At 42.7% G+C, this 27,618-nt stretch overlaps 1 protein-coding gene across 4 annotated transcripts in view; it reads left to right on the plus strand.

Moving 5' to 3' along the window:
- celf2 (cugbp, Elav-like family member 2) overlaps positions 1-27,618 on the plus strand; it is a 1,014,614-nt gene that overhangs the window by 404,083 nt on the left and 582,913 nt on the right. The window lies entirely within an intron of this gene.

Raw genomic sequence — 27,618 nt, forward strand, 5'->3', positions numbered from 1 at the left:
TTGGCATTACAGCAAAAACAATGGTTTCCACTGACAAGCCAATACACTAATGCAGTAATAAGCCACATTTGGCATGAGAAGAGCCTTGATCTAACATGGGACAGTGTCATTTTGAATGGAAGAATTAACATTATAGGCACCTTTTTGATTGATATATACAGCAAAGGGTTATTTTCAAATTCTGGCTTTTCTTTCAGATGGAACATAAGAACAGGAGTAGGCCATTCAGCCCGTGTTCTACCATTCAATGAGATCATGGCTGATCTGTGGCCTAACTCCATTTATCCGCCATTGGCCCTTTTCCCTTCATCCCTTCTGCTGAACAAAAAATTATCTATCTTTGATATAAAGTTAACAACTGATCTAGCATCCACTGTTGTTTGTGGAACAGAATTCCAAACCACTACCAGTTCTTGTAGATGAAGTATTTCCTAACTTCTCTCCTCCAATAGTCTGGCCTTAATTTTTTAAACTAGTGGCACATACCACAATTGCTCCGAAGATTGTTTTTTTAAAAAAAAATACGGGGACTTGCTATGTTGCTGGAACAATAGAGATGAAGAAGAATAATATTATCTTGACTACAGTTGAGGAAGAAGTGTTGACCAAGACATTGAGAAACTTGTGGATAAAATAAAACAGAACTGTGGATGCTGGAGATTCTGAAACAAAACACAAATTGCTGGTGAAACTCAGCAAGTCTGGCAGCATTTGTAGAAGACTAAAACTCACACAACACCAGGTTATAGTGCAACAGGTTTAATTGGAAGCACATTAACTTTCATCGCATTGCTCCAAAAGCTAGTGTGCTTCCAATTAAACCTGTTGGACTATAACCTGGTGTTGTGATTTTTAACTTTTGTATACCCCAGTCCAACACCGGCATCTCCAAATCATTTGTAGAAGATAGCAGAGTTAACGTTTCAAGTCCCATGACTCATCATCTCACACCTTCCTCCTCCTGCACCATCTCCAACCACACCAAATTCAGCTTCAGCAGACACATCACTTTTTCTGAGCTGCTAACCGTGCCAATGAAGAGGCACCAGACTCTAAATATTAACTCTGTTTCTCTCTCCACAGAGGTGCCAGACCTGCTGGGTTTCTCCACGCAATTTCTGTTTTTGTTTGAGGAACTTTGTGGACCTTAGTTTGGATGGTGTGATGAGATTTTCAGTAATCTGCGCTAGATGTCTGATTTGAGGTTTCGTATTCCCTGCAATTGTCAAAACCATGTTTGAACTGACAGTGTATGAATTGGAAATAGATTAACCAAAGAAATATATGACCTTGTATATTTGCATTCGGTATTGTTACTGACTATTCACATCTGAGTAGAGTGTGTTAAATAAACTCTCTGATCAGCTCATGTGAATTCTAATCAAAAAATTGAACCAAAGGAACAAGTAATTCCATTGCTAGTATATAAAATGGTTAATAATCCCTCATCTTGTTGGTTGGTTGTTTGTTTGTTTTCTTTTAGTTCCAGTTAAAAATTTGCTTGTTCTCAGGAACATTGATTACCTGAGGGTATATGAATAGGAAGGGTTTAGAGGGATATGGGCCAAATGCTGACAATGGGACTAGATTAATTTCAGACATCTGGTCAGCATGGATGAGTTGGACCGAAGGGTCTGTTTCCATGCTATACTCTATGATACCTGATTGTAGCCTGGTGCTTTCCTCCAGTATCTATCCAGTGTAACATAAATTTAAAATTATACCTTTGTTTTTAGACAAGTTTAAAGTTTGATAGTTTGTCTATTTAAATGTACCTTGAACTTCCAGTTTAAACCTGGCCCCATGTATTTTAGCACCTCTTCAATTAAAATGAAACGTTTTGCTACATACACCTCCACAATAACTTTAATATGTCAAAGTGACTAATTGTATTATGAAACACTTTTAGGTGTAACAGTGCACTATATAATCATGCATTTCTTTCAGTCAGACACAATAGTCCACAAGACTCCTAGTTTGCAATGTCAGTGCAACAGGAAACCTTAAAGGGTGGGCCCAGCCATAAAAAGAGTGAGGTTGGGAAGGGGAGGAAGGTGAAACGAAAACTGAAATTGCTGGAAAAACACAGCAGGGTTTGGCAGCATTTGTGGAGAGAAGCCAAGTTAACGTCTGCAGCTTTGGCAGCATTTGTAAAGAGGCCGCAATGTCAACATTAACTCAGCTTTCCCTTCACAAATGCCGCCAAAGCTGCTGTGTTTTTCCAGCAATTTCTTTCTTGGTGTGTTATATCCAGCATCTGCAGTTCTTGTAGGGTTTTTATTTTTGTTGGGGGAAATAGATGAGCTGACTGCCCTGTTTTTATCGCAATAACATTAAATTACCAATTGTGAACATTTTGCACAAATGAGTCCTTTAACGTCCCAATATCGATTGCACACACATTGTGATGTATTTTTCATTATGCCTTGGGAGGAAGGTGACCTTTCTAAAGCCCTGTTGGATGACCTTCTCCTAAGGTCCAGATGATATCTCAAAGTGTTTCCATCTGATGTAGCAATCAGGAAAAGGTGCACGCCATCTCCTAACTATCCATATCCCAACTTCCCCTCTTCAGGAGAACACTGAGAGATAACAGGAAGGAATGAAGTCAATGAAATGAATCCACACCATTTTCATGTATTTACACTTTAGGTCTATATATTTTTATAACCTTTTTAAAGTGTGAGTACTGTGGCATTTCAACGTGATAAAATTTAGCCTTTTAAGTTGAAATTGCAGTGTTGTGGTCCCCAGGATTATACAGTGGGGTTTCAGCAATGTAAACTAAATGAGAACCGGCTGGTGGAAAATAACATTACATTACACCAGCTGGACCAGGAACAGAATCATCTGAGCTTTCTCAGTTCTACTCAAAGTCGTTTGCCAAAATCCACAGAGAATGTTTCAGATCCACTGCACGCCAGAGAGAATTATGCGAAAGCATAGAGTAGGTGCTTGAATTTTTTTTTTTAGTCACTTGTCACAGATCTGAAAACCCCCGCGGAATTGGCTGGAGATTTCTCATTTGTGAGTTTGTTAGTCGGCTGATTTTTTTTCCCCCCCCCACCTCATTCCAGTTAATGAACAGGAAAATCACAATTTGACAAAGACAGCCCGAAGTGGAAAATTTCCATCTATTAATCGTGCTGAGTGTTTCTTTTCATTGGTGGGAAAGAAGCTTAATGGTCTTAAATTGTACCTTGCTGCCCTGAGGGAGTGCCGCCACATCAGAGGTGTCATTTTTTCTGGTGAGATCTTAAATGGAGCCCTTGGCTGCCTTCCCCAATGGATGTATAGTGACTCTGTGGTGCTGTTTTGAAGAGCAGCAAGTATGTTCTCCCCAGTATCCTCACTTGATTCTCGATCAACATCACTAAAACAAATTACCTGCTTGGGATCTTGCTCTGCACAAACTGGGACCACAGCTGTTGCATTCCAACATACCAAAAAGAGTTTCATTGACTCTTTTTTCTTTTTTTTCTTATTTATTCATTTGTGGGATGTGGGTGTCGCTGGCTGGGTCAATAATTATAGCCCATCCCTAATTGCCCTTGAGAAGGTATGGTTGGTGAGCTGCCTTCTTGAACCACTGCAGTCCACCTGTTGTGGGTTGACCTACAATGCCATTAAGGAGGGAATTCTGGGATTTTTGGCCAGGGTCAATGAGGGAACGGTGATAAATTTCCAAGTCAGGATGGTGAGTGGATTGGAGGGGAACTTGCAGATGGTGGTGGTCCCATTTATCTGGTGCTCTTGTCCTTCAAGATGGAAATGGTTGTGGGTTTGGAAGGTGCTAAAGCACATTGAAACTCCTGATGATAGTGATGGTAAGGTGTAGATGTTGGTCCTTGTTTTTCACTCTCAGTGCTGACATCTTAAATTGTCTAGAGACTTTTTTTCTCTTGCTGCTGTTTAGAATAGTGGCCAAATCAATGTTGTAGCATGAAGTCAGCACATGCTAAATTTGTAAAGGATTGTTTCTGCACTCCAAATTGGAAATAGTCATAGAGATGTACAGCATGGAAACAGACCCTGTGTTTCAACTTGTTCATGCCAACCAGATATCCTAAATTAATCTAGTCCCATTTGCCAGCATTTAGCCCATATCCCTCTAAACTCTCCCTATTCATGTACCCATCCAGGTGCCTTTTTAAATGTTGTAATTGTACCAGCCTCCTCCACTTCCTCGGCAAGTCATTCCATGCAAGCACTGCCCTCTGCGTGAAAGAGCTGTCCCTTAGGTCCCTTTTAAATCATTCCCCCTCACCCTAAACCTATGCCCTCTAGTTATGGACTCCTCCACTATGAGGAAAATATCTTGTCTATTTACCCTATCGATGCTCCTGATCATTTTATAAATCTCTATAAGGTCACCCCTCAACGTACAACACTCCAGGGAAAATAGCCCTTGCATATTCAGCCTCTCCCTGTAGCTCAAACCCTCCAGCCTTGGCAACACCCTTGTAAATCTTTTCTGAACCCTTTCAAGTTTCACAACAACCTTCCTATAGCAGGGAGGCCAGAATTATGCACTTTTCCAAAAGTGGCCTGACCAATAGAGACAAGCATATCAAACAGCTTCTTAAATATCCTATCTACCACTTTCAAGGAATTCTGAACCTGTACTCCAAGGTCTCTTGTTCAGCAACATTCCCCAGGACCTTACCATTTAGTGTATAAGTCATGCTCTGATTTGCCTTTCCAAAATGCAGCACCTCACATTTATCTAAATTGAACTCTATCTGCCACTCCTCGGCCCATTGACCCATCTGGCCAAGGTCCCATTGTACTCTGAGGTAACCTTCTTCACTGTCCACTACACCTCCAATTTTGGTACCATCTGCAAATTTACTAACTATACCTCCTATGTTCACATACAAATCATTTATACAAATGATGAAAAGCAGTGGACCGAGCATTGATCCTTGTGGCATACTGCTGTTCACAGGTCTCCAGTCTGAAAAGCAACCTTCCACCACCACCCTCTGTCTTCTACCTTCAAGCCAGTTCTGTATCCAAATGGCTAGTCCTCCCTGTATTGTATGAGACCTAACCTTGCTAATCAGTCTAACATGAGGATCCTTGTTGAACACCTTACTAAAGTCTATATAGATCACATCTATCACACTGACCTCATCAATCCTCTTCATAACTTCTTCAAAAAATTAAATGAAGTAAGTGAGACATGATTTCTCACGCACAAAACCATGTCAACTGATCCTAATCAGTCCTTGCCTTTCCAAATACATGTAAATCTTGTCCCTCAGGATTTGAAATTCCTATCAAAAAAACCAAAAGAACTATGGATGCTGGAATTCTTATCTTTTGCTTACAAAAGTATTTACCTCCATCTCTCTGTCTCTGTAATCTCCTCTAGCCTTTGTGCTCTAGGAATTTCCATTTGTCTAAAAACCCAAATTACTGCGAATGCTGTAAATCAGAAACGAAAACAGAAATTGCATCTGAGGAGCAGATGAGTCGACATCCCTGATCAAGAGCTTACATTTGAAACATTGACTCTCCCCCTCGGATGCTGCCTGACCGGCTGTGCTTTTCCAGCAGCACACTCTTTGACAAAGGAAGGACAGCAGCAAGCCTCATATCTACACGGTTAGTTTTGCCACCCACAACTGGATCTTGAATGCTCTACCAGAACCAACCAATCAATCAATGAAATATTAATTACACTTCCAGCCACTGCTCAGCCATAAGCAACACACTCCTGATACTCATACTTATGTCCCGACTCTTGACTTCGATGAAGATGCAGGGCACAAGTTCTGTTCTGACCTTTACGTTCCCCAAAGGGAAAAGTCATCTTTTGGGGCACTTGAATGCCAGGTTTGGTTGTGACTCAATTGTGGAACACTACCAGTGAGGACAGTGATTATGATTGCTCATGTGATGTTTGGGCAGGCTGTCTTCCTCGATGCTCACTCTTGAGGTTTGCTCTCGTGAGTTCCAACAAAGTTTTGATTTTGACCATTTTAAGGGTGGTGATACCACGGGGTGTTGATTCACCAGCCAGGAGAAATTGGGGCTGTGTATTTTTTGGGGTGCGAGTGGTGTTTCTTTTTCTCGTACACTCCTCATTTGGGTTGAGTACTCTGAAGAGGATTGCTCAGTAAACATTAACACTCTGTCTCAACATGGCTGCCTCATGACCTTTGTGCATTTGTCCTGTGTGCAGATTCTTGACCAGACTCTTCCGGGGTTACGACTCTTACACAGTTGTCAATGTTTTTTCACGATGAGGCTTGATAAATGGATGCTAGTAGAAGTTTGTATGTGACTTTGTGGTATGAGAGCCTTGGGTCTCCATCGTTGTGACAGTTGGTGCAGAGTTTGGCAGTTTTGGACCATGGTGACTAGAACCATTTGCACAGCAGCACATAATCCTGATGAAGGGCTTATGCTCAAAATTTTGACTCTCCTGCTCCTCGGATGCTGCCTGACCGGCTATGCTTTTCCAGCGCCACACTTTGACTCTGATCTCCAGCATCTGCAGTCCTCACTTTCTCTGCAGCAGCCTCTGTCCAACTTCACAGCTGGTGAGATGCACAGTCTTCCATTTGTACTGCCATTTTGTTTTTTGGACTGCACTTTATCTGACATCTTCCTCTTGCTTGAGCCAGTACAAGTCTAGGCCTACCAGGGGCAAGAAGCTCCAAGTGACATTGCTCAAGGCATCAATGGAATGCAGAAGCCTCTTGACCATGTCAAGGTGAGGATCTATGGAGAAATGCTGACGATCATAATAACCTCCGTACTGTGCTAGTCACCAAAGTCGAAAAGTGTGACGCTGGAAAAGCCCAGCAGGTCAGACAGCATCCAAGGGGCAGGAGTATCGACCTTTCAGGCATAAGCTGTTCATCACCACTGTTCATTCCATTCCACGGGAAGCCCCAAATGATGCTTGATAACACTTTTATTTTTAATCATTCCCTTACTTATACAAATCACTATCATTTGCTCTTTACGCAGTTTCTATGCACCTCGAGCTCCATCTTCGTTCCAAACTCTCCACACACTGACAGTAGCCCAAGATCAGAAACATGGCTAACAGAAATAATAATAAGATATTCCTGCTTTACTGAGTGGTTAATTGGCTCTTTAAAATTTTATTCCTCAGACTTCAAACTAATTGCACAGCCAACCTTTATTCTCACCTTTTCCGTTAGTAGAATGTCACTGACAATGAAACGCAAGCAGGAATATATGAGCAAGGAACAAGTGTAACAAATGTTAATCATCTCTTATTTTGAAAATAGGCGTGTCATGGTGGCTCAGTGTTTAGCACTGCTTCCTCCCAGCACCAGGACCCAGGTTCGATTTCAGCCTCAGGGACTGTCTGTTGGAGTTTGGACATGCTCCCTGTGTCTGCGTGAGTTTCCTCCAAGTGTTCCAGTTTCCTCCCACAGTCCAAAGATGTGTAGGTTTAGGTGGATTGGCCATGAGAAATGCAGTGTTACAGAAATAGGGTCGGTGGGGGGGGAGGTGAGGGGGGGAGGTGAGTCTGGGTTGGATGCTCTTTGGAGAGTGGGTGTGGACTTGTTGAGCTCAATGACCATATGGATTACATTCTTTTAAAAAAAAATAAGCCCTTTTGAGCATACTGCTCCATTGGATTAGCTCATGGTTGACCTGATGGTAACCTCAACTGTATACAGAACAACCTTGATTATCTGAACATCAATTATCAGAATTTCGAATTATCCAAACAAGATCTCAAAGTGCCATAAATGCTTCCTTTGTTTACGATGAGATCTGTTTTCTGAACAATCAGTTATCTGAACAAAATACTCTCCGTCCATCTTGTCCAGATAATCGAGGTTGTTCTGTATTTCTGAATATCCTCAATCTTTCATCTCCTTAGCAAATAATAATCTATCTACTTCTGCATCCAATACCTTTTTTTGAGGAAGGGAATTCCAAAGGCATTCAGTCGCTGGGAAAATAAAGTGTCCTGTATTAAATGGATGTCCCCATTGTTACCTCCACACTGACTGAAACAAGCCTGGGGACCATGGCCTGCAGAATTGTGCCCTCACTGGATAAACCTGCTGAATCACTGGAGGGGAGTTGGTTAAAACTCCTGCAGATTATTGAGAACAATCTACCATGATGATTTGGTGCTAGCTGAAAAATGTTGCAGCAACCCCCACTGCTGGGGTCGTGACCAATATTGCTCAGTCAACTATCATCATTAAAACTGATTTTATCCAGCCGCTAATGCATTGCTGTTCGCGGGAACTTGAGGAACAATTTGGCTGCTGCTTCTTGTGCCTTGCAATAGCTGTTTAAAGCAACACGAGCTATAAATTCTGCCTTATCCTGTCCCACACTCACCATTCAAAAGATAACACTTTCCCACATTCCTGCTGAAAGATAGAAGTGATTTACTAACTGGCTCAAGAAAACCAATGACATTTTTATCATCGATTAAAGAACAGCTGTGACCATCAGCTCCTTTTATAACATTGATTCTTTACATTTTTTATTCTTGCTAATCTTTTGGAATTGGTGGATTTCATAACCACTGCTGTGTGTCACTGTATGTCCTTGTTTACACGGATGTAGCGCTAATCAAGATTTAGAATGTTAGCCGAGAGGAATGGCAAGTGCTCTTGTCTTTGAAAATTTGTTGATTATCAACCCAACATCGTCATTTTTAAAATATGTACTCATGGGATGTGAGCATCTCTGGGCAGACCAATACTTATTGCCCAAACAGCAGTTTAGAGTCAACCACGTTACTGTGGGTCTGGAGTCATAATAGCCCTTCATCACAAGTAGTAAATGCAGGTTAAAATTTTAGGAGGTTCTGTCTTTAATTCTGAGGCAAGAGGTATCTCTTTAAAGCTTTGAGGCATGCTCTTCCATCAACCCAACCTTGCCAAAAATATTGGCCTGGGGAAACACCCCACGTGTTCTCTGTAAAACTTTAGTGGTTGCCTTGACACGTGAATTAGCAACAGAGACCAACAATTGCTGGAGAGGCTTAGCAACACCTGTGGAGAGAGAAAGGTCCTGCCAGACCTGTTGAATTTCCCCAACAGTTTGCTTCTGTTTGTTTGTTTCCGATCTCCAGCTTCCGCTATCCTTTTGTTAGGGACTGCAGCTCCTGCGAGGCCTGTAGCATAGTGCCATTCTTGGCAATCCAGCTAGCACCTTTTTTGTAAACGTTGCACTTTTGGCAGAGCGAGTGATTGGGACAGTAGGAGGCACCAAGACGCTTACAGTAAAGCGACCTGTCAAATCTACCTCAGCTGCACCTTCCAAACCCTCAACGTATGCCATCACCTGAAGGTTCCTCTTCAAGCCACGCACCATTGGAGCTACCTCACCATTCCCTAGTTGCGAGTTCAGAATCCTGAAATGCTCTTTTCCTGATAGTCTGTGTTACAAAAGGTACACAACATAATGCTATGGTGGTACAAGAGGGTGGATCATCACGGTATTCATGGACAGCAAAAGGGAAGGGTACCAAATGCCCACAGTCCACAAAAGAGCTACTTGTATGTGATAAAAATAGGAGAAAGTGAGGACTGCAAATCAGATTCGAGAAGGTGGTGCTGGCAAAACACAGCAGGTCAGGCAGCATCCAAGGAGCAGGAGAATCAATGTTTCGGGCATAAGCCTTTCATTAGAAAAGCTCCATTCCTGATGAAGGGCTCTTGCCTGAAACATTGACTCTCCTGCTTCTTTGATGTGGCCTGATTGGCTGTGCCTTTCCAGTACCACACTGGACTGTGTTTAGAATAGGCCATTCACTGCTTTGGGCTTGCTGCACCATTTGCTAAGATGGTTGTTTTCCCATCCCTCTCCCCTCCGTAACCCCTCGACACTCTTCTTTTCAGCCAAGAGCTATCTACCCCCGTACGTGCTGCATTTTGAGATGTCATTCCACTGATGCTATACAAAGGGGAGTTTCTTTTAAAAATTGAGTTAATGTCTGCAAACCGTTTGTACCAGCAAATGAAGTCTATGAACAGGAGTAAAATAGGCTATTTGAATCTTGGGTTTTCTTGCCAAAATCAAAAGCATATGAGAATGGCACTGTGCTTTTATAATGGAGATGCTGACCTGCTTAGAATAAAGCACCAACGGAAAGGTATTATTTATGCAAACATAGTCATGTTGCAGCTGAAATAGTTCAGATTGTATAACGTGATTTAAGATGTGAGCATATTGTCTCTCAATACTTTTCTATAAACTTTATTTGTTACTTGTTGTTTGGAAAATAGTTACTTGGGCAAAATTCATTTTTTAAGGAAAGCGATTACCAAGCTTGTTTAATCTTATTTCAGTGTAGCTAACCTTAATTGAGAAGCAGACATAGGAACTGCTTCTCAGCATTTCCATGCTTTTTGTTCCATGTTGTAGTTTCAGCTCCAAATCACAAACCGGTAGATCCCTCCCCACCCAGTGCAGCCCTTGTTGAAGAAGTCAAAAAGGCGTGTGTAACAGACCCTGACTGTATGTGGCAATTATTGCTCATTTTGTGTTGCCGTGCTAAAGTTGCTTCGTAGAGTTTTAACCATGAACAATATAGATCTCCCATCAGAACTGGAGGACCTTATTGTAAGTTTGCATCAGCTTGAAAGGACTGTTAAAACATAATGAATGGGTCTCCATTGATTCCAAGTCTTGCCTCCTCTCAGCCAGTTCCACATTAACACAAAACCTTTATGGCAATTTAAAAAGCACAATTTTCAGCATTTGAGAGGCAGGCTAACAAAAGGGAGGTTTTGAATTAATTACATTTCTTTTGGCGTTTTAATCCGTAAGATTAAATAAGGGAGCTCCCAGAGTCTAATGGTGTTTAAAATCCTGCAATATGTTGCTCTGTTACTGTCCTTTTACAATGGCTGTGCTGGGTTCAGCACTAGTCTGACGGGTTTGTTGCAGGTTTATGTGCTTTGCTGTTGCTCCTGCTAATGGCAAGTCCTGCTCATCGAATGCCAGCAGCTGAAACACTCACCACACTTGGTGAGAAAGCAGGTTTAGAATTTTTACAGCTTTTGTGTAACAGATGTGTTCTGTGCTATTAAAAATGGGCCCTGGAAATCTGCATGTTCATACCGTCTGCAAGTGTTACTGGGTGAATTTATTATAGGTTCTGGCATGAACCAAGGAAGCAGCTGAATTATTATGATCCAGTTCTTGACCGTTTGCTCTCTTCAGATAGGTCAATGAGCAGAGGGTTCATTACATGCTGCTGAATTACAAAACAAAAGCACCCTATCTGTAGGACAAAATGATTTACTAATACTCCCTGAATAGCTTAAGTGCTCAAAAATTGTTCCTTACTTGATGTATGGTGACAGCAAATGGCAGGATCATTAATTGTGACATTTGTCGAAAAACAGACTAAATTTATAGCCATGACTAGAGAGGCAGAGCCCACTGCCAACTGCAGAATAAATGAGTAAAGCAGTTCAACAAGATGTAATGCTACACTTTTTTAATGTGAACCTGTTTATCCTTGGACAAGGGCATCGTAAGTTGATAAGATTGGCTGGCTTAGATATAGTCACATGAAACAAAATGTTGTCTGTTCTGCTTTTTTTGGCCTGGGATAAAACAGAACAGGAATCATTGCTCTTGGGGAAATGTAGATAACTTCTGAACTTTAAGCTGAGTGCAGAATCCTTGCCTTGTACTTACGGGGCTAACGATATGCACATGACGGTGTTAGCCTACCAAGAAGAAATGAGCACTCCATCCACACCAGTGTGAGTAAATAATTAGTGCCAGTTTGCCCAGTCTGATCCTCAGCCACAGGAAAGGAATGCCTGAGGCTTGATCTCCGATATGTATCATGTATTACATTTATTTTTGTAAAAGAAGCTGAGATTCCTGCACACGATTGGTCTAAGTCTGACCGACGATGCATAACATCAGCTTTAGTGCAGTTTTAAAATGCAGGAGGTGCCAAACTTTATTGCATGCTACTGTCTCTGCTGCACGGTGTTATACTGACGTAATATTGCTGATATTTATCTCACGCAATATCCAGGATGGTGATGAAGGGCTTATGCCCGAAACATCAATTCTCCTGTTCCTCAGAGGCTGCCTGACCTGCTGTGCTTTTCCTGCACCACACTCTCAACTCTGACCTCTAGCATCTGCAGTCCTCACTTACTCCTAATATACATACTATGGTCAATAATCATGTCATGAGCAAATCTCTTCAAGGCATGGAGTCATACTGGCCACAATAGCTAACAACATTGGCTGGCAGGACAAACTGATTTTCCGAAATTGGCCTTTCAGATTCTTGAATTTTCATGTTTAAAGTCCTTGCTTTAGTTTTCCGATGGATAAGGTGAAGACACCTGTTATTTCAGCGGGAGAACAATTTTGAGAACAGCTGACCGAACCATTCTGTGTTGGCCAAGATATTCCTAGCAGCTTCAAACTGCACTTGTGGATTTTAAAAACAAAAGTATTGAGCTTTTCATTTAGAATTGCACAGCTTCATGCTTGCCTTTAAAAACAAGGTGCCTGGAGGTTAGAGTTCAGGTGAGATTGGCCATGTAGTATGGGCAGCAATCTAAGTTCCCTCTGCCAGATAATGATTAGTTAAAAATCGATTAGTTATATTAATTGCAATTATATTTTAGAGGAGAAGATACTGGAGGGACACAGGGCTTTGTGCAGAGAGAGTCTCTTGGGGATTTTGCAGCAAAACACAGCTCGGCAGGTACTGGGATGATTGTTAGAGCAGCTGTGATTTACAAAAGTTCATCTTGCCCCACGTCACTCCGCAGACTCCCAGAGGCTTCCTGTAACTAGAGATTATTGGACCAACTAATTGATTTTTAAAAACACAACAAATTAGCTGGCAATTAACTGAGGTAAGTACTTGCTGTACATCACACTTAACCCCTGGCAGTACAGCTCTTTTTCTTTAAAAATGGCCTGTTTGCTTTGCACTAGCAATGCTCGCTGCTTAGACTCGTGCATAATGGAGATTTGGTCCATTGCTGGCCCATGATGGACCGAATGGCTACTTCCTGTACTGTATCATTCTGTGACTGGGGCAGGACCACTGGTTACTGCTGTCTGCCACACTTAGCCCTCAGTGTAGCTCACCCTCTGAAACTGAGTTTCTGGACTGGTTTATGTGTCTTTGGTTCAAACATTTGTTTTCAATTATACAAATACCTATTTAACACCATAAGACATAGGAGCAGAAATTAGGCCATTCAGCCTATCGAATCTGCTCTGCCATACAATCATGGCAGATAGGTTTCTCAACCCCATTCTCCCGCTTGATCCCCTTGACAATCAAGAACCTATCTATCTCTGTCTTAAATATATTCAATGACCTGGCCTCCACAACCTTCTGTGGCAGGGAATTCCGTCTAATTACCACTCTCACTGGCTGAAGAAGTTTCTCCTTATCTCTGTTTTAGAATAAAGGCTATGGCCTAGGGTCCTAGTCTCTCCTACCAATGAACACCTTTCCAACATTCAGTATTCTGTAAATTTCAACTAGATCTCCCTTCATCCTCCTAAACGCCATCCAGTATAGATCCAGAGTTCTCAAATGTTCCTCATATGTTAAGCTTTTCATTCCTAAGACCCTTCATGTGAACCTCTTCTGAATATGGTCCAGGGCCAGTACACCTTCCTGAGATATGGGGCCCAAAACTGGGCACAGTACTCCAAATGTAGAGTATCTGACCTGTCCCTCACTTCCCCCTGTGATCTATCATCTTCCCCCTCACCTTCACCCACTATTGCTTTCTTAGCTACCTTCTGCCAACCCCACCCCCCCCTCCCATTTACCTCTCAGCCCTGACCCACAAGCTTCATTCCTGATGAAGGGCTTATGCCTGAAACTTCGAATCTCCTGCTCCTCGGATGCTGCCTGACCTGCTGTGCTTTTCCAGCACTACACTCTCAACACTATTTCTGGATCTGTTTGAATGGGTAGGAGCGGAGGCCTCATTTATTACCAATCTGCAGTTGTCCTGAGAATTGGCAACAGGATTAGGGTGTTTTTAATCAATTGGCCATCTTGCTTCAAGGGCTCATTAACAGCCAGTCCCACAGTGCGGGATTGCAATTGTGTGGAGGCCAGTGGAGTATCTGAGAGTTATAAAAGACACTTGCTTTCAAAATAGTTCATTTTGGGAAATATTACAAAACACCAACATGTATCGGAAAGAAAACATTTGTAATTGACATGTTAGGATATTTTGAGTTGCACATGGATGTAAAATGAGACTGTTAATGGCTGCAAAACAAGACTGTTAATGGCTGCCACTGTGTCTCATCCCACCCCAGAGAATTGTTAAAATAATGTGAGGTAAACAGAAGAAACAAAAAAATGCATTTTGCCTTTTCAGTGTCTTTGTTGAAGAAAATACCGTTAACTCAGCAGAGTAGGCAGTAATCATTGACCTTTGACATTTTGCTGCTTTTGAGGCCATTTTCCATCAGTAGCTTCAGGTGAGGCAGGATTAATTTGCATGTTGGTTTTGAAGCTTGAGCTGATCCAGTCCATAGTCATGGCTACGTTTTGTTTTAAACTGAAAGTAAAAGCTCACTGTAAGGATGGCATGGTGGCTCAGTGGTTAGCACTGCTGACTTACAGCACCAACTGTCGATTCCACCCTCAACTGTCTGTCTGTGTAGGGTGGATTGGTCATGCTTAATTGTCCCTTGTATCCAGGAATGTGCCAGCTGGGTGGATTGGTCATGGGAAGTGTGTGGTTCAGGTAGAGTGTGGGTCTGGATGGGATGCTCTTTGGAGGGTTAGTATGGACTCGATGGGCCAAATGACCTGCTTCCATACTGTAGGGATTCTCTGATTCTACTCTTAAACTGAAAGCACGGCTTTTTCAATACTGCCCCCATCAAACCATCCCCTGGGCAGGCGTGATGGGGACAGTATTGAATGCAAAAACACCAATAAACAGCTTAATATAATCTTACCTAATAAGCTTAAACGTAAATTAAGGTAATGGTTTCCGGACTGATGATGCATCTCAGCTCCTGCTATCGTGCTGGTGAGTACCCAAGCACTGACATAACGCTGAAAAACAAGCCCCTTCATGTCTTGTTGAGAGCCATCTTGGCCTGGCCCAGAAGCAGATCCATGAATAGGCTGTCTCCTCCCACCCTCAGTTCTCACATCATCATGGCTTAGCTACTGATGCTCAGCATAGCAGCCACACAAGAGAAAGGGAACTTTTGGGGTCTTTGAGGGGTGGGGGAGGTTAGCAGATTAAAGGGGTAATCAGCCACCTCTTCAAGATGTCACATGAATGAGTTGTCAGATCACATGTTCTGTTGGGTGAAGAGCAGGGAGCCCGTGAGAAACACCATTTAGAAATCTGTCTGAAAAATTGAGTTTTTAGAGCTTGTTTATCACAGGCTTAAGTTTGTTTGGGAATTGAGATTAAATTTTTGAAGTTTGGCATATCTGTATAACCATTGCACTTAGCTCCATCCCACACATTACCAGACAACGGAATTTGATACAACTATCGTCAATGCTTTTGAAAGAACTGCACACTGCAATTTCCAAAAAAATCTTTAATTTTTAAAGATGTGAGTAGTTGTGCTTTAACAAGTGGGAGTAGAATTGTGGACATTTGCAACCTGCACTTACCATTGTAAATGGGATGTTTCACAACTGTAAGTGGCACAACGTAAACTCTTTTTATTGACACTGAAGAGATCTTCAAAGCTTTAATTGTGTTTTTTTTTGGTTTTCTCCCTCCTGAAAAATTACTGTGCAGCATCTTTTGTCGATCAAGCTGTGAATGGATTATCCTCACAGGTGGTCATTTGCCAAACTGTCAATTGTGGCGGGGGGTGGGGGAGCGAGGAAATCAGTTGCTGATACTGCAATGAGGTTTCCATAGTGAAGCATCATCAGGCATTTTACTGATTTTTTTCTGTTTGAAAAGTACACAATGCAAGCAACTGCTAACGTTATTAAATAATTCTTGCATGGATTGTCAAACCTGTTTGTGTCAACCCAAAGGCTATAGTCAGTAAATGGTGTATAATGCTGGCAAAAAAAAATCACACCGTCAGTTCTGATGCATTGAATTTAGCTGTGGTTTCACTTACTATAGCAGCAGATTGCTCTCGTCTAGTTTACTTGCATTGACAATTGATGTAATGGCCAGAACTTCCCATTTGATTAAGATGTGCTGGTTCAGATGTAGGCCATTCTCCCTTTGAAGCTCTCCACTGTTCAATAAAATCATAGTTGCTCTGATTGCTCCACATTCGCACCTCCCCCAACTTGCTTTTTACCCCCTTCCTTGTGAAGAATCTCTGCCTATGTCTTTAAAAATATTCGAAGTATCTGACAGAGAATTTCAAAGACTTATGATCCTCAGGAAAAAAAATGCTCAACCCTAGGATAAGAGACCCCACCAGAAAATTTGTCATCTTGAAATCGTTCATTTTCAAACAAAATAAGTTCTTCTATAATGCAATGGTTGCGTTCTTGTGCAAGCCCACAGTTTAGAAGAATTGCGCTTTAGAAACAACGCTTAAAGTGTTGAATAGAATTTATTGTCACGTGTACCAAGGCACAGTGTCTTGTGAGCAATACAAGCAGATCAGAGTTAAGTAGCATAGGTAAGTGAATAATAGGTAAACAGCAGCAAAAACCAAAACACAGGTACAGGTGAATGTTAAGAATTTGTGAGTCCATTCAGTACTCTAACAACAGTAGGATACAAACTGTGTTTTTCGAAACCGGCTGGTGCATGTGTTCAGGCTTCTGTACCCTCTCTCCAGTGGTAGGGGTTGTAGAATAACATTGCCAGGGTGGGATGGATCTCGAGAATGCAGGTGGCTTTTCCTTGACAGTGGGCCTGGTAGATGGATTCTATAGATGGGAGGTTGGTCTTTGTGATTGTCCAGGCCGAGTTCACCACTCTCTGTAACTGTCTCCGATCTTAAATGGTACAGTTGCCATTCCAGGTAGTGATACATCCAAACAGAATGCTCTCAATGGCGCACCTATAAAATTTGGCAAGGATATTCACTGTCATGCCAAATTTCCTCAGCTGCCTGAGGAAGAAGAGACATTGTTGGGCCTTTGTAACCAATCCACCACATGAAGAATCCAAGAAAGCTTGTTGTGGATGACCACTCCCAGGAGCTTGACATTCTCCACTTGTTCCACCTCTGTGCTGTTAATGTGTAGTGGGGCATGAGTAACATCCCGTCGAAGGTCAATAATGAGTTCCTTGGTTTTGCCGGCATTGAGAGCTAGGTTGTTCTCAGTGCACCATTTTTCCAGGTCTTCCACCTCCTGCCTATAGTCTGTTTTGTCTCTATCTGAGATTTGACTGACATCGACTGTTGGCGACGTATATGTTTTAAAAGTTCACACTTTAGAAACAGTGTCGCCAATTTGTTGATCATGTTACAGTAATTTCACGTTAACGAAATGCACGTTATAGTAGAATGACCTGTACATGAATCTGCAACACTGACTGACCATTTTTAATTGACTAAACTTTGCCTCCTACCCTTCATATTGCCTTGCCAACATATCCTTTAATTCTTTTCTCTCTGCTGGAGTGTTTTTTTTTAATGCATCAAACCTATTAACCTCAACCACTTTGTGCAGCAGTGAGTCTCACATTCTCACCACACTGTGGGTGTAGAAATTTCTCTTTAATTATTAGTTGAATTTTTTTGTGACTTTCTTGTGTTTATAATTGCTGATATCAGGCCCCATTACAAGTGAAAGCGCCTCTATGTTTATCTGATTTAAAACTCCTTCACAATCCTAAAACGTTGTCAGTCCGGTCTCCCCCAAATCTGATCTTTCCAGAAGAAAGTGCTCTATTTGTTAAGTCTTTGCTGATGGAGGGAAAAGTGCATCTTGTGGAAGGATGTTATCAGTCAGAGGAAAAGCCTAAAACTGAAATGGCAGTGAGCTGATTGACCACACCCTCCTGTCTGTTCCAGCCTCAGGCAGCTGCCAAAACGAGGGCTGGTTTGGATGATGAGAGAGTGGATTAGCCCTTGTATTGGCTTCAGTTTTTCCAATACTTAGCCGAGGGAAATTTCTGTTCATCACGCACTTGATTTCAGATGAAATCAACTTGGAGACAGTGGCAGGATTGCAAAAAATGGCAGTGAGAAAGTGCTGGAGGTCATTGAGTGGAAACTGCATTTTGTTTTTTCAGGTACACTGAACCAATGTTGGAAACTTCCCCATTAGTTTGACTAGAATTCCCACTGTGCTGGACTAACATGTGGAATGTGTAGATTGTTTTAAGTTAAAAATCACACGACACCAGGTTTATAGTCCAACAGTTTTATTTGAACAGAGAAACAGTTCTGAGAACGGGTCACTAGACCTGTATATTAACTCTGATTTCTGTGCAGAGATGCTGCTAGACCCGCTAAGCTTTTCCAGCAATTTCTGTTTTTTAATTAGATTCTCTACAGTATGGAAACAGGCCCTTTGGCCCAACAGGTCCACACTGAACCTCCGAAGAGTAACCCACCCAGACCCATTTCCCTCTGACTAATGCACCTAACACTATGGACAATTTAGCTTTGCCAATCCACCTGACCTGCACATCTTTGGACTGTGGGAGGAAACCAGAGCACCTGGAGGAAACCCACACAGACACAGGGAGAATGTGCAAACTCCGTGGGTGGCACGGTGGCACAGTGGTTAGCACTGCTGCCTCACAGCGCCGGAGACCCGGGTTCAATTCCCGGGTTCAATTCCCTGATCTTGCAACTCTATGACTCTATGTAAACTGTTCCACGCTCAAAGTGAAAGGAATGAGAACTCAGTATCAGGCCATCTCAGGTTGATTATTTCCAAAGCATTGCTGTGAAGGAAGACAACATGGAACTATGGGCCCTCCATGTTCCTGGATAAGTCAATAAAGAAGCTCCAGGCTTCATCTTAGGAGCAGGTTACTGCAAGTGCTAGAATCTTTACTGAAAACAAGAAATTCTGGAGACATTTCCAGTCTTGATGACTCTTTGTCAGAGCTGAAGCTGAAGTGTGGAGGGCGCAGCATTTATGCAGTAATGGGGGGGGGGGGGCTGCTTGGGGGGCTAGGGGATATTGGTGTGTTGGGGGAGAAAGGATGGTCCTTGTGTTTAGAGAACAAGTCTCTGCATATGTCATTTCTAGCAAGTGTACATTAAGCCAAGAGCTATGTTATGAGCTGCTCATTTAGCAATAATCTCCCTTGTAGTTTCAATTATTGCAATGGTTTTAAATTTGACATTCTTGCATTTGTCCTGATGAGTGTGCGATGAAAACAACACATCTGTCTTTACAGCAACATTTAAATCCTTGTAAACTGCCCAAAGCTGATGTTGGTGTGGGCCCATGCCTATATGTGTGCCAGCGAATCGAAGAGATCTTCCAAACCATTTAGTAAGGTGAGGGTTATATTCTTGTTTTCCAGTTAGAGGCTGACAAGGTATTAGAGTAATACTCAGTAAGAATTCTTATTGTTGGCTTTTGATCTTATCAAATAATACTTAATACGCTTCTTGATGCAGTTGGGGAACTGACTGATATGAAGGTACACATGGTAAGTTACAAAGAGGCAACAGCATGTTGACTATTGTGAGAATTCAGTCACTCTGCCTGAATAATCCTCGCTGAAGCCATTTAGGTTGAAATCTGTACTTTAAAAGGTAAATCCTTTCATGTCCTCCCTTTATGATCTCAGCTTCTTTCCTCTTTGATATCCTAAGTGCCGCTGCCACTGAAACAGCAGTGTGTCTCTGTCAGATTTCCCGTACCCTTTGTATCAGGGTAAATGGTCCCACAGGTAAGTAGCTACTCATGAAACAAAGACGCAGAGTTCCAAGGAAGTGCAGTGAACGTTAGTGGACTTAATACTGCTGAAGTCTGCAGGAGATTTAACAGCCTCTGAGCCCTTCTGTTCATTGGGGGCTCACTTTATTTGCTGAAAGAAAGGAGCCCAGAAGCTTCAAAAGTTCCGTGCTGCTGTGTGTAGGAAATGGAGGAAACTTTCCTTAGAGTCACCAAGGAGTGAAAGGATTGAGAGTCAAGAGGGAGAACATTGACAGTGGGATCTTGCTGCTGCTACTGTGTGATGTCCTGTACAAGTAACAGCCTATCCTGAATTATCTTCAGGGCCAATACATTCGTGTTGTGATCTGTTCTCTCTCAACCTCGCCAAAACCACGTGGTATGCCAATTCCTACAGAAAGTAATGCTGGATCATAGAGTCATAGAGCAGGGAAACAGGCCGTTTGGTCCAACCCATCTATGCTGACCAGGTGTCCCAACCTGATCTTGCAACAATTGCCAGCATTTGACCCACATCCCTCTAAATCCTACCTGTCCATGTACCCATCCAGATGCCTTTTTAAATGTTTTAACAGTATGAGTCTCCACCACTTCCTCTGGCAGCTTATTCTCGCACTTCCTCTGTGTAAAGAAAGTTGACCCTCAGGTCCCTCTTTAATCTTTCCCCTCTCACCTTTAAACCTATGCACTCCCCTGCACTGGAGAAAAGACCTTGGCTATTCACTTTATCTGTGCCCAACTTATGATTCTATACACTTATGAAGTTTATGATTTTATACACTCCTATAGGGTCATCTCTCAACCTCCTATGCTCTAGGGAACAATCCCCCTTCCTCTCTTTACAACTCAAACCATTCAGTCCTAGTAACACCCTTGTAAATCTTTTCTGTACCCTTTCCAGTTTGATAACATGTTTCCTGTAGCAGGGCAAGCAGAACTGTACACAGTACTCCAAGTGGTCTTACCAATACAGTTGCAACATGATGGTGCGACTCCTTTACTCTGTAAACTGGGCAATGAAGGCAAGCATGCCAAATGCCTACTTCACCATCCTGTCTATCTGTGATGTCAATTTTAAGGAACTGTGTACCTGAACCCCTATGTCTCTCTGTACAACAACACTCACCAGGGCCCTCTCATTAGCTATCTAAGTCCTGCCCTGGCTTGTCTTACCAAAAATGGATCCTGGAATTATTTTGGCATAAACAGCAATGGGTGTCTACCCTCGATTTAAAAACCGAAAGAAATGCAGATGTTATAAATCAGAAGCAAAAACTGAAGTTGCTGGAAAAGCTCAGCAGGTCTGGCAGCATCTATGGAGAGAAAGCGGAGTTAACGTTTCAGAACATCCAGTCCTGAGGAATGGTCACTGGGCCTGACACGCTAATTCTGAATTCTCTCCACAGACACAGCCAGACCTGCTGAGCTTTTCCAGCGATCCATGTTTTTGATGTCTATCTGAGCTTCCCCAGCCCATTTGTATAAGTATTGGGGAAAATGTTAGTCTGAGGCTCATCCTCTTGCTTCACAAGGTTTGGATTTTTCCACCAACCCGGATCATTTGATATGATTGTGAACTCTGCCCAACATATCCCACCTCCTGATCCATGTATCCTGCCTGTGTGCTGAGTTTGTCACAAAAACATCACACCGATCCATTTGCAGACTCTTCTATTGTCTGAACCTGCTGCCCTTCCTGAGCTTTTATATTGTCCATTCGTTGGATCTTTTCTTCTGATTGCCCATGACCAATAGAGCCACTCTACTGAGCACATGTACAGCTGGTACACTCATGGAGGAACCCAAATGGTGGTGCCCATTATAACTCCAACAATTGCTTCAGTGGATACAAGGTGTTGTTGGTTTGTCCTCAGTTTGGAAAGGTTTGTTTTTAATTTTCAATCTGGGGTGGTGAACTCTCATCCCCCAAACTTATGTTTTTGAGATTCTTGAGTAAGAATGAACCAAGCACAGATGAAGTGACTTAACCATTTGGAATTCAGTGCAACACCACCTGCCCTCAAACTGCAAGCTGCTCTCTCCCAAAGCCCATCTGTTCACAATAAGCGGGTGAAAGTTGTTGGCACCATGCCTCACGTTCAATTTTTGGGACAAAACCAAGTGTGACAATGGAAATGTTAACATATTCATCCTTTCCTGCTTGCGACTGTCAACGCTCACGAAATGAGAAGTGGAGGAAAAAAAATGTCTAACTTCACAATCAATTTGTTTCACTCGAGCACGCAGCTGGCTAGGTGGGGGGAAGAGGTCCACAATATGGAATCAGCTTACTGTGTATCAGGCTGCAGCATCAGACAAACATAATCAGCATGTTGGCAGCCAAAATAAAATATTCATGTCTCCACTGAATGAACCCAGGAACTGAGTTAAAACCCAAGGGATTTTTCAGTCCCAGATTAGACACTTTTTTTGTGTATTGTTCCTGTTGTATGTTTTCCTTTTTCTTTTTGTGTGGTGTTTTAATTAATGTGCAGTTTTTTTTTAATGTGTTCATTAGTGCTTGGGCGGTTATCCACACACCATTTTGTGTGGAATGCCATTTGTTGAATGAAATTTTATTTTAAATATGATATTAATGTTCCACTCAAATGGAAAGAATACCTGTGAAGACTTATTACACACATATGAAGGTTATGGCAACTGGACTCATCCTGGGGACTTTGTTCATTTGGCTTAACAGGGACCAAACATCTGGATAGTAATGATCTTTGCTAGTTTTGAGCTTCTTAATAGGGCGGTACGGTGACTCAATGGTTAGCACCGCTGCCTCACAGCACCAGGGACCTGGGTTCGAGTCCAGCCTCAGAGTTTGCACATTCTCCCTGTGCCTGTGTGGGTTTCCTCCGGGTGCTCTGGTTTCCTCCCACAGTCCAAAGATGCCCAGGTTAGGTGGATTGGCCATGCTAAATTGCCCATAGTGTTCAGGGGAGTATAGGTTAGGTGCATTAGTGGTAAATAGTCATAGAGATGTACAGCACAGAAACAGATACTTCAGTCCAATTCGTCCATGCCGACCAGATATCCCAACCCAATCTAGTCCCACCTGAGCCATATCCCTTTGAAATCTTCCTATTCATAAACCCATCCTGATACCTTTTGAAATGTTGCCATCGTACCAGCCTCCACCACTTCCTCTGGCAGCTCATTCTATACACTCACCGCGTGAAAACGTGGCCCCTTAGGTGTCTTTTATATATTTCCCTCTCGCCCTAAACCTATGCCCTCTAGTTCTGGACTACCCCACCCCAGGGAAGAGACTTCATCATGATTTTATAAACCTCTATCAGGTCACCCCTCAGCCTCTGACGCTCCAGGAAAAACAGCCCCAACCTATTCAACCTCCCCCTATAGCGCCAATCCTCCAAACCTGTAAATCTTTTCTGAATGCTTTCACGTTTCACAACATCCTTCCGATAGGAAGGAGATCAGAATTGCGCGCAGTATTCAAAAAGAGACCTTATCAATGTATTGTACAGCCGCAACATGACCTCCCAACTCCTGTACTCAATGCTCTGACCAATAAAGGAAAGCATACCAAACGCCGCCTTCACTATCCTATCTACCTGCGACTCCACTTTCAAGGAGCTATGAACTTGCACTCCAAGGTCTCTTTGTTCAGCAACACTCCCTGGGTCCTTACCATTAAGTGTATAAGTCCTGCTAAGATTTGCTTTCCCAAAATGCAGCACCTCGCATTTATCTAAATTAAACTCCATCTGCCACTTCTCAGCCCATTGGCCCATCTGCTCAAGATCCTGTTATAATCTGAGGTAACCTTCTTCGCTGTCCATTACACCTCCAATTTTGATGTAATCTGCAAACGTACTAACTATACCTCTTATGTTCACATCCAAATAATTTATGTAAATGACAAAAAGTAGAGGGCCCAGCACTGATCCTTGTGGCACTCCACTAGTCACAGGCCTCCAGTCTGAAAAACAACCCTCCACCACCACCTTCTGTCTTCTACCTTTGAGCCAGTTCTGTATCCAAATGGCTAGTTCTCCCTGTATTCCATGAGATCTAACCTTGCTAATCAGTCTCCCATGGGGAACCTTGTTGAACGCCTTACTGAAGTCTACATAGATCACGTCCACCGCTCTGCCTTCATCAATCCTCTTTGTTACTTTTTCAAAAAACTTAATCAACTTTGTGAGACATGATTTCCCACGCACAAAGCCATGTTGACTATCCCTAATCAGTCCTTGCCTTTCCAAATACATGTACATCCTGTCCCTGAGGATTCCCTCCAACAACTTGCCCATCACCGACGTAAGGCTCACCGGCTATAGTTCCCTGGTTTGTCCTTACCACCTTCTTAAACAGTGGCACGATGGTAGCCAACCTCCAGTCTTCCGGCACCTCAACTGTGACTATCAATGATACAAATATCTCAGCAAGAGGCCCAGCAATCACTTCCCTAGCTTCCCACAGAGTTCCAGAGTACACTTGATCAGGTTCTGGGGATTTATCCACTTTTATGTGTTTCAAGATGTCCAGCACTTCTTTCTATGTAATATAGACATTTTTCAAGATGTCACCATCTATTTCCTTACATTCTGTATCTTCCCATGTCCTTTTTCACAATAAACACTGATGCAAAATACTCATTTTATATCTACATCACCTCAAGCGGCTCCACACAAAGGCTGTCTTGCTGTCCTTTGAGGGGCCCTATTCTCTCCCTAGTTACCCTTTTTTCCTTAATGTATTTGTAAAAACCCTTTGGACTCTACTTAACTCTATTTGCCAAAACTATCTCATGTCCCCTTTTTTGCCCTCCTGATTTCCCTCATAAGTATACTTTATACTTTCATAAAATATAAGGCAAACTTTTCTCAGGATTCATTCGATCTATCTTGTCTATACCTGACATATGCTTCCTTCTTTTTCTTAACAAAACCCTCAATTTCTCTAGTCATCCAGCATTCCCTATACCTACCAGCCTTTCCTTTCATCCTAACAAGAATATATTGTCTCTGGACTCTTGTTATCTCATTTCTGAAGGCTTCCCATTTTCCAGCCTTCCCTTTACCTGCGAACTTCTGCCCCCAATCAGCTTCTGAAAGTTCTTGCCTAAAACCATCAAAATTAGCCTTCCTCCAATTTGAAACTTTAACTTTTAGATCTGGTCTATCCTGTTCCATCACTATTTTAAAACGAATAGAATTATGGTCGCTGGCCCCAAAGTGCTCCCCCACTGACACCTCAGTCACCTGCTCTGCCTTATTTCCCAAGAGTAGGTCAAGTCTTGCACCTTCTCTAGTAGGTACATCCACCATACTGAATCAGAAAATTTTCTTGTACACACTTAACAAATTCCTCTCCATCTAAACCCTTAATACTCTGGCAGTCCCAGTCTATGTTTGGAAAGTTAAAATCCCCTACCATAACCACCCTATCATTCTTACAGATAACTGCGATCTCCTTCCAAATTTGTTTCTAAATTTCCCTCTGACTATTTGTGGGTTTATAATATAATCCCAATAAGGTGATCATCCCTTTCTTATTTCTCAGTTCCGCCCAAATAACTTCCCTGGATGTATTTCTGGGAATATCCTCTTTCAGTACAGCTGTGATGCTATTCCTTATCAAAAATGCCACTCCCCCTCCACTCCTGCCTCTTTTTCTCTCCTTCCTGTAACATTTGTATCCTGGAATATTAAGCTGCCAGTCCTGTCCATCCCTGAGCCATGTTTCTGTAATTGCTATGGTATCCCAGTCCCATGTTCCTAACCATGCCCTGAGTTCACCTGCCTTCCCTGTTACGCCTCTTGCACTGAAATAAATGCAGTTTAATTTATCAGTCCTCCCTTGTTCTCTGCTTTGTTCCTCCCTGCCCTGATTTTTTCTCAACTGTACCAGTCTCAGATTTATCTCTTTCCTCACGATCTTCCTGGGTCCCACCCCCCCATCTAATAGTTTAAATCTTCCTGAGCAGCTGTAGCAGATCTCCCTGCCAGTATATTAGTCTCCATCCAATACAGGTGCAATCCATCCTTCTTGTACAAGTCACTTTGAGCCCAGAAGAGATTCCAATGATCCAAAAATATAGAGTAATAGGGTAGGGAATGGATCTGGTGGGTTACTCTTCAGAGGGTCGGTATGGACTTGCTGGGCCGAAGGGCCTGTTTCCACACTGTAGGGATTCTATGATGTTTCTGTGTTTGAAGATGCTGTGCACCCCTGCTGTAGTATTGGGTGTTAACCACAAGCAAGTTCAAGCTTATGATTTCCAGCTCACCTTGGCATTCCTGATTTTTGTTCCAGTTGTTGGTGAGCCACATAAAGTTGTGGTGTCCTCCAGACAGTTTGCAATGTATAGCAATCTCTCCTTTGCGTGGGCTCCCTTGCATGCGCTCCCTCTCTCGTAAGAGCTGGAAACTTTAACTTCAAACAGTGAGCATAGAAAATCCTGTTTTAGTCCATGCCAAGTGCCAATTCACTCCTAATGACCTGGGAAATTGTTCATCTCAGTTGAGAGTCAAAAGTGGGAAGTGCAGATGCTGGAGATTATAGTCAAGATTAGAGTGGTGCTGGAAAAGCACAGCAGGTCAGGCAGCATCCGAGGACCAGGAAAATCGATGTTTTGGGCAGAAGCCCTTCATCAAGAAACGTCGATTTTTCTGCTTCTCAGATGCTGCCTGACCTGCTGTGCTTTTCCAACTGACCAGATGAGCCAATGGGCTGAGATGTGGCAGATGGAGTTTAATTTAGATAAATGTGAGGTGCTGCATTTTGGGAAAGCAAATTTTAGGAGGACTTATACACTTAATGGTAAGGTCCTAGGGAGTATTGCTGAACAAAGAGACCTTGGAGTGCAGGTTCATAGCTCCTTGAAAGTGGAGTTCCAGGTAGATAGGATAGTGAAGGCACCGTTTGGTATGCTTTCCTTTATTGGTCAGAGTATTGAGTACAGGAGTTGGGAGGTCATGTTGCGGCTGTACAGGACATTGGTTAGGCCACTGTTGGAAAATTGCGTGCAGTTCTGGTCTCCTTCCTATCGGAAGGATGTTGTGAAACTTGAAAGGGTTCAGGAAAGATTTACAAGGATGTTGCCAGAGTTGGAGAATCTGAGCTACAGGGAGCGGCTGAACAGGCTGGGGCTGTTTTCCCTAGAGCGTCGGAGGCTGAGGGGTGATCTTATAGAGGTTTACAAAATTGAGAGGCATGGATAGGATAAATAGACAAAGTCTTTTCCCTGGGGTCGGGGAGTCCAGAACTAGAGGGCATAGGTTTAGGGTGAGAGGAGAAAGATATAAAAGAGACCTAAGGGGCAACCTGCTCATGCAGAGGGTGGTACGTGTATGGAATGAGCTGCCAGAGGATGTGGTGGAGGCTGGTACAATTGCAACATTTAAGAGGCATTTGGATGGATATATGAATTGGAGGGATATGGGCCGGGTGCTGGCAGGTGGGACTAGATTGGGTTGGGATATCTGTTCGGCATGGATGGGTTGGACCGAAGGGTCTGTTTCCATGCTGTATATCTCTCTGACTCTACTCTAATCTAGACATCCCAGTTGAGAGTCAATCTCCACTACCCTTTCACTTTAGTGGGTTTAAGAGCAGCAATGAGTCCATCTCACACCTTTTTAGAATTTGGTTCACTCTCACTTGTATTCAGGTTACAAAAGAACTGGAGCGAAGTCTGCAATGTCGCCCACACATGACACCATCTTAGGTACAAAGAATAGGGAAAATAAAGAAAAAAAGATAAATAAGGGGGCACATGCAATAAAGTGAGGGTACGCACACTTGAACATTTCCTAATCATGCGTCCA

Source organism: Chiloscyllium plagiosum, unplaced genomic scaffold (genome assembly GCF_037043375.1).
Source record: "Chiloscyllium plagiosum isolate Xiang-an unplaced genomic scaffold, Cpla_swu_hap1 HiC_scaffold_23, whole genome shotgun sequence".
NCBI lineage: Eukaryota > Metazoa > Chordata > Chondrichthyes > Orectolobiformes > Hemiscylliidae > Chiloscyllium > Chiloscyllium plagiosum.